Genomic DNA, 7,052 nt, shown 5'->3' on the forward strand with positions numbered 1-7,052 from the left:
GGGGGCAGTCATGAATAACCCCCGACAGGGCGAAGGAGTCGCCGGCTATCAGCTGTCGAGAACCAGTGGCGGACTGGCCAGTGTGTTAGCTTGCCCGATGGCAAGTGGAGCACTGATGAAGTGGGCCCCCTACATCAAATAAAAATGCAATAAAGAAACAAACACAGACAACTGTTTTAGTAGTAAAAAGTAATAAGAAAAAAAAGAGAACAGGACACAAAGAAGCAGTGCATGAAAAGGAACGAAGCAGGGGAGGTAGTGGAATGATGTGGAATAGGGGCGCCCGGGTCGGGCATAATTAAGGAAATTCCATGTTTTCAGCAAGAGTGTGTGAATTTAAAGATAAAGTTATAATTCGTGATTTTTGATGGTCGGCAACTTCAAAGGATATCAAGCAGTAGTCTTGGTTCAGCCGGTACATCGGTCCTGGTCCCGGAGAGCCAAGAAGGGGCCCGTGAATCTCTGAAACGCTCTTAAAAATTATAATTAATTAGATAAATAAATCTCCAACTTCTTTCCTGAGATTTGTATTCTAACTTAATAAAATATAATTGTTTTTAAAAAGAGCAATACCAAATAAAAATGCAATAAAGTAACAAACAAATAATCACTCAGTGTATGAAGGAACGAAGCAGTGTTAAACGGATGTGAAAAGGAGTGGAGGGGGAGGGGGCTGGTTTGCCCGGGTCGGACATAGTTGGAAATCCACGTTTTCAGCAAGGGTGTATGAATTTAAAGATAAAATTACAGTTCCTGATTTGAGATGGTCGGCAACTTGAAAGGATATCAAGCACAACATAGGGTCGTGGGGTCACCGAAAAGGATAAGCGGTACCTTTGACCGTGAATCATGAGGTCAAAGATATTGAAGTGATAAGCCATGATCAGTAAACTCAAAGAGTTGAGACTTGTAACACTACACTGGTATCAAACTGGACATGTTAACTTTGGTAGTGGGACCATTCTTAATGTCTTACTATAGTCGGACTAAACTGCTAAGTTTCAACAGTTGTCTCAGTTGCTTGCTGGTGTGAACACTGGACAGTGGATTGCCTCCTCTTCTGAAGCTGCATAGGCCACAGTAGTATTGAGTAATGAACATAGCCTATTGAAGTGTAAGTAAGTTATGTTACATTTTTATCAAGTAGGGGTTTATGTGGCGTTCCTTCAAGTCATTCTTGCAATCATCAAAATTCATTTTTCCCAAGGTGGGATATTTTTATTAAGTTTTTATTTCAGGAATATTACCCCTACAAGCATGGAAAAGAAAAAGAATACATCTGGGTCACTAAAACGCAAAGAACAAAAAGAAGCAGAAAGGAAGGAATCAGCCAAGCGATACAGGCCTATTACAGAATTTATAATACCACAGGCACAATCCACATCAATATCCAGTTCTGCAACAAATAATCAAGAAGCAAGAAACAATGCTCATGATGATGATGCAATGGCATGCTACTTACAAGAACAGAGAAGAGCTACTTTGAATGTAGAGACACATACAAGTGCATCTATTACTAATCAACCCAGGCCCAATATTTCTTCTGGTTTCCTTGGTCCGGTATCTGTACTGCCTGTAGTTGCAACATCTGAACACATAGCTTCAACTAGTGACAGTGAATCAGATATTCCTTCAAGAAAAATGACTTGGTTTCTGAAGCACATCCTGTAAATGAACCTACGCAAGAAAATGAAAGATCAATTACTGGAATCTTCCAATATCCATCACGAGCAAAGCTAAAACAGTTTTTTGATGAACATCCACTTCAGCCACTTGATGATCTGCCATTTGATGCTCGTTTGTATGAGAGGAAAATTATGAATAACTCAGTCCCAAGAAAATGGCTAACATATAACAAAGACACTAGATGCGTATATTGTTCATACTGCTTAGCCTTTGAGTTTCCCAACACTTGTATTCCATCACCATTTGTACGTGGCTTTAGTGACTACAGGCTTATTAGCCAGAGCTTGACTTTACATGAATCGACAACAACACATGTCAGAAATGCTCAGCAATATATCAGTGTGGTTAATGATGGCACCTGAGATAAATGTTTTGCAGCATTACTAATTAAAAGGAAAGAAGTATTGAAGCAGACAAGTATTGTCATGAGGATTATAGACGTCATAAAGATGTTAGGCAAGCAAGCACTTCCTTTTTGAGTTCACAGAAATGAATCTTCCTACACATTACAGTTCGATTCCCGTACCAGCCTCCCCGGACAGGCGCCGGAATGTGGCGACTAGGGGCTTTTCACAGTAACTTAATTGAAGCCTACTCGTGACAATAAGTAATTTTCATTTCATTTCATTTCATTAGATAATGTGGTTCCGAATCATGGCAATTTTGTAGCTACAGTGCAGTTGATGGCAAAAGATGACCCCATTATGGCAGCTCACGTTTCTGCAGTGCAAAACAAATCTAAACAAAGAATCCAACTTTTAGAGCAACAAGGAAAGGCTCAAAGTAAAGGCCGTGGTGGACGTGTTACATGCCTGAGAAAAACAACTATAAACATGTAAATCAAAATTATGAAGAATATGATACAAGAAAGAATTAGTCATGAAGTTTCTCAAGCAAAATATTATTCTTTTCAGGTTGATTCAACGCAAGACAATTTCATCCATCGATCACTTTAGCATTATTATTCGGTATGCGCTTAAAGGTATTATCTGTGAGCGACTACTTTCAGTGTGCCAAGTAATGATGGTACAGGACAGAGACTTTTTGATCTATTGATTGAAACATTACAGCATCTTAAAATTGACCCCCCAAAAATGTTTATCTGATAGCAGAGATGGCGCTGCAAGCTACCATGGCCAGTATAATGGTTTACAAAGTAAAATTGCTGATGTGGCTGATCAACATGTTCATAAATGGTGCTATACCCATGTCTTAAATTTGGTGATAACTGAAACAACAAAATGTTGTGTGCCTGCAGTTACTTTTTTCAATTTGCCAGAGAATATAACAACTTTTGTGAAAGCATCACACAAGAGAATGGCTGTATGGATAGAAGTTGTTGGAAAACATCTAGGACAAGAAAAATTGAAACGATTAAAGCTAATTGGTGAGACCAGATGGCCAGGAAAATCCAATGCAGCAACAACTATATTTTGACGTTTTGATGATGCCGCTGCTAGTACTTTCGTAAATCTATTGACATGCTTATCAATCATACAAGATTCAGAAAAGTTTGAAGCAAAAACAAAACATTAAGCAAATGTTTTACTTCAAAGTCTTCTAAAGTTTGAAACCATATTGACAGCATTTACTTACTTGTATATATTTGAAACTACAACCCCGTTATAAAGTTAACTACAGACAAGTGGTTTAGATATGTTTACTGCATGGAGTTTGCTAGATTCAGCTACAACAAAGTTGAAGGAACAGACAAGAAAATTGGATAACGTTCACAGCAAGGCTTTGGAATTTGTAAATAAATGTAATGACAGGATTTCACAGATGAATATGGATGAAAATCAAACATTGGAAATCGATGCGTTGGAAACAGCATTGCCAGATAAGAGGCAGAGGAAGAAGAAAAGAATGACAGCTGAGCTTATTGATGATGAAATAAATTCCTCAGATACTCTATCTGATTTTCGAGTAAATGTGTTTAACCTAATAATGGATCCCATTGTCCAGTCACTAGAAACACGCTTTTTACAACACAAACAGTTGTATAAAGATGTGTCCTTCTTGGACCCAGCAACGTTTAAAACTATTGCAGAGAAGGGCCTTGAAGATGAAGCATTGGAAGGTATTATCAAGCTCTTTCCACAAATCAGTAAAGATCAAGTAATGTTGGAATTGTTTTCTTTTGCTTCAAACTTTATTATATTAAAGCTATTGCTTAATGCTGGTGAGAATATGGATTCCAGTTGCAACAATTGTAACATTTGCAGCACTTGCCCATCGTGTTGTATAAAGATTGCCCATCGTGTGTACTAAACATTCTGGCATCCAACAGACTTCATGACAAGGCATATGACAACCTTTATGAACTTTATAAAGTCATCTGCACACTATCAGTTACTCAAGTCCAATGTGAGAGGACATTTTCAAAGCTAAAGATCATAAAGACAAGGTTAAGAAATTCGTTGTCTGAGGAGAATTTCGAATCATACATGTTGGGGTAGCAGGGTAGCATGGTGGTTAGCATAAATGCTTCACAGCTCCAGGGTCCCAGGTTCGATTCCCGGCTGGGTCACTGTCTGTGTGGAGTCTGCGCGTCCTCCCCCTGTGTGCGTGGGTTTCCTCCGGGTGCTCCGGTTTCCTCCCACAGTCCAAAGATGTGCGGGTTAGGTGAATTGGCCATGCTAAATTGCCCGTAGTGTCCTAATAAAAGTAAGGTTAAGGGGGGGGTTATGGGTATGGGGTGGATACGTGGGTTTGAGTAGGGTGATCATGGCTCGGCACAACATTGAGGGCCGAAGGGCCTGTTCTGTGCTGTACTGTTCTATGCTATCCATTGAAAATGAATTGTTAGATGAATTGGATGCAGAAGCAATTATTGGCAGATTCGCACAATCATCTAGCGAACACAAACAATTGCTCTTAATATAGTGGACTGCATGCAATACCCTATTGTGCTTTTGAACTATCTGTTAATGTGTAAAGTGTGCAGCAAACTATTTTAAAATATCAACCAATTACTTAAAATAAAAAAAATAAAACATTCAATTATAACATTCTGTATGTACAGTACATGTACACTGTAATTACTAAGAAACACAAATTTTTTCCACAAATATTTTAATTGTACCCTTTTTTCCATTTGTATTTTTTTTAAATTGTATTTATTCGTTATGAAAATTAAATGATAGCATTGTAGTTGTGGGTGGGTCCCCTTTGTCTCCTGGCAACCAATATTTTTAGACCCAGTCCGCCACTGTCGAGAACCATGGGTCAGCATTGACCACGAATATTTGTGATAATGAATTCACCACAGAAACCTATTGAGGGTCATGAATAAATGAATGGCAGCACGGGAGCATGGTGGTTAGCATAAATGCTTCACAGCTCCAGTGTCCCAGGTTCGATTCCCGGCTGGGTCACTATCTGTGCGGAGTCTGCACGTCCCGTGTGTGCGTGGGTTTCCTCCGGGTGCTCCGGTTTCCTCACACAGTCCAAAGATGTGCGGGTTAGGTGGATTGACCATGCTAAATTGCCCGTAGTGTCCTAAAAAGTAAGGTTAGGGGGGGGGGGGTTGTTGGGTTACGGGTATAGAGTGGATACGTGGGTTTGAGTAGGGAAATCATGGCTCGGCACAACATCGAGGGCCGAAGGGCCTGTTCTGTGCTGTACTGTTCTATGTTCTATGTAAACATAATATGTTTGGTAAAGGCCAGGATATCGGAGGGTAGGAGTAGTTTAGTGGAGCGGTAAAATGTGTCTAAAAATGATTATAACCTGTGTTATCGTGCCTGTAAGGCGAGATGAGTTCGGCTGACTCCTTGAGGGAAGGATGAGTCAGATTTTCTCTCCCGGCGCCATTACGTGGATCCTCATTAAATGTCTATCCACAGAGCCAACCACCCTTGGTTATTGCCTTCTTTGTCGAATCTATCACTATCGTATTGACTTGATATAAATCGTTCATTCTTTAATTCGTCGCAAATATATTACAAATATATAAATGAAGATCATTCCCCTCATCAATCCTCTCATTATTTCCAAAATTCATTGCATTGAGGTTTGGTTTTCCAAAAAGAATGCTTCTTTCTGATCACTCATAACACAAATTCCTCGCTAAGAAACAGTATTCCTGCTTCCATTCTGATCTCTAGAACTGGCTTCATGGCAAACATTATACTGACTGCTCTGTCGCTCTGGGGTTTATCTCTCTCTCCTTTCATAAACAGGACACGGCATTGATAACCATCCAGCCCTTTGCAATCACACAGATATCAAATGAGGATTGAGTATCACGGTCAGTGTTTCCACTATTTACAACACTCCAGGCTTCAGTCACTCTCACACATCCAATCTAGACCGGGTCAATCTTCAACTTCATAGAATTATAGAATTCTCTGTCTAGGTGGAGGCCGCCCGGTCTATCGAGTGTGCATCTGATCTTCGAAAGAGCACCGTATGTAAGCCTACATCTCCATTCCATACCCATAAGCTTGTAAACCCACCTAACTTTTATTCGGCACTTAGGGGAATTTATCACATCCAATCCACCGAACCTGCATATCGTTGGTCTGTGGGAGGAAACCGGAGCACCGGGAGGAAATGCAATCAGTCACGGAAGAACATGCAGTTTCCGTATAGACAGTGACCCACGCCGGGAATCTAACCCAGGTCGCAGGCGCTGTGAAGCAGCAGGTCTAGCCACAGTACTAACATGCCGCTCTGTGCTGCATGAAATGTGTTGGATTGAAAGGGGTTAACTGACCCTGTTTGTTCAATGACTGTAATTACTGTCAGCCTGCCTGCATCATATTCTTGGCACTGCAGGATTGATCTCTTCTATTAATAAGGGATTCCTTTCAAGGTGTAATCCCAAACTGTCAGCATCAACTCCAAAACTGACAAAATCAGCGGCTCCAGAGAGACCCAGAGGACGGATAAGAATCTGAGGACAATCGAGTGGAATGTTCCTACAATGGATCAGCATCTGAGAACAATGGATCAGGATCTGAGAAATGTCGATCGGAACGTTACAGCAATAGGAGTTTATCCTCGAGTCTTTATTATACTTATCAAGATTGGATTTCGTTAGAGCTCAGGATCAATTCTGTACTCTGGATTATCCAAGCGAAATACTATCCGATCCTAGCTTTTTTTGGTGTCCCACGTAAGTATCTATCGTTTTACTGTATTACTTTAATTTTAATTTACTCTGCCATGTTTGTTGCTGTTGTTTCAGTTCAGTCTCTGAATCCAGTTAATCGACTCTGCGAAACACTGCTAAATGTTTTAACATTTTTATACTTCACTCTCTCCTCTGACTCACAGTCAAATTGTTGCTACTTTCCCTATATGCAGCTATCATATTTGCCTTCCACTTTTCAATGTATTACACTCCTTTTTCAAGTGAA

Source organism: Scyliorhinus canicula, chromosome 26 (assembly GCF_902713615.1).
Source record: "Scyliorhinus canicula chromosome 26, sScyCan1.1, whole genome shotgun sequence".
NCBI classification, from domain to species: Eukaryota; Metazoa; Chordata; class Chondrichthyes; order Carcharhiniformes; family Scyliorhinidae; genus Scyliorhinus; species Scyliorhinus canicula.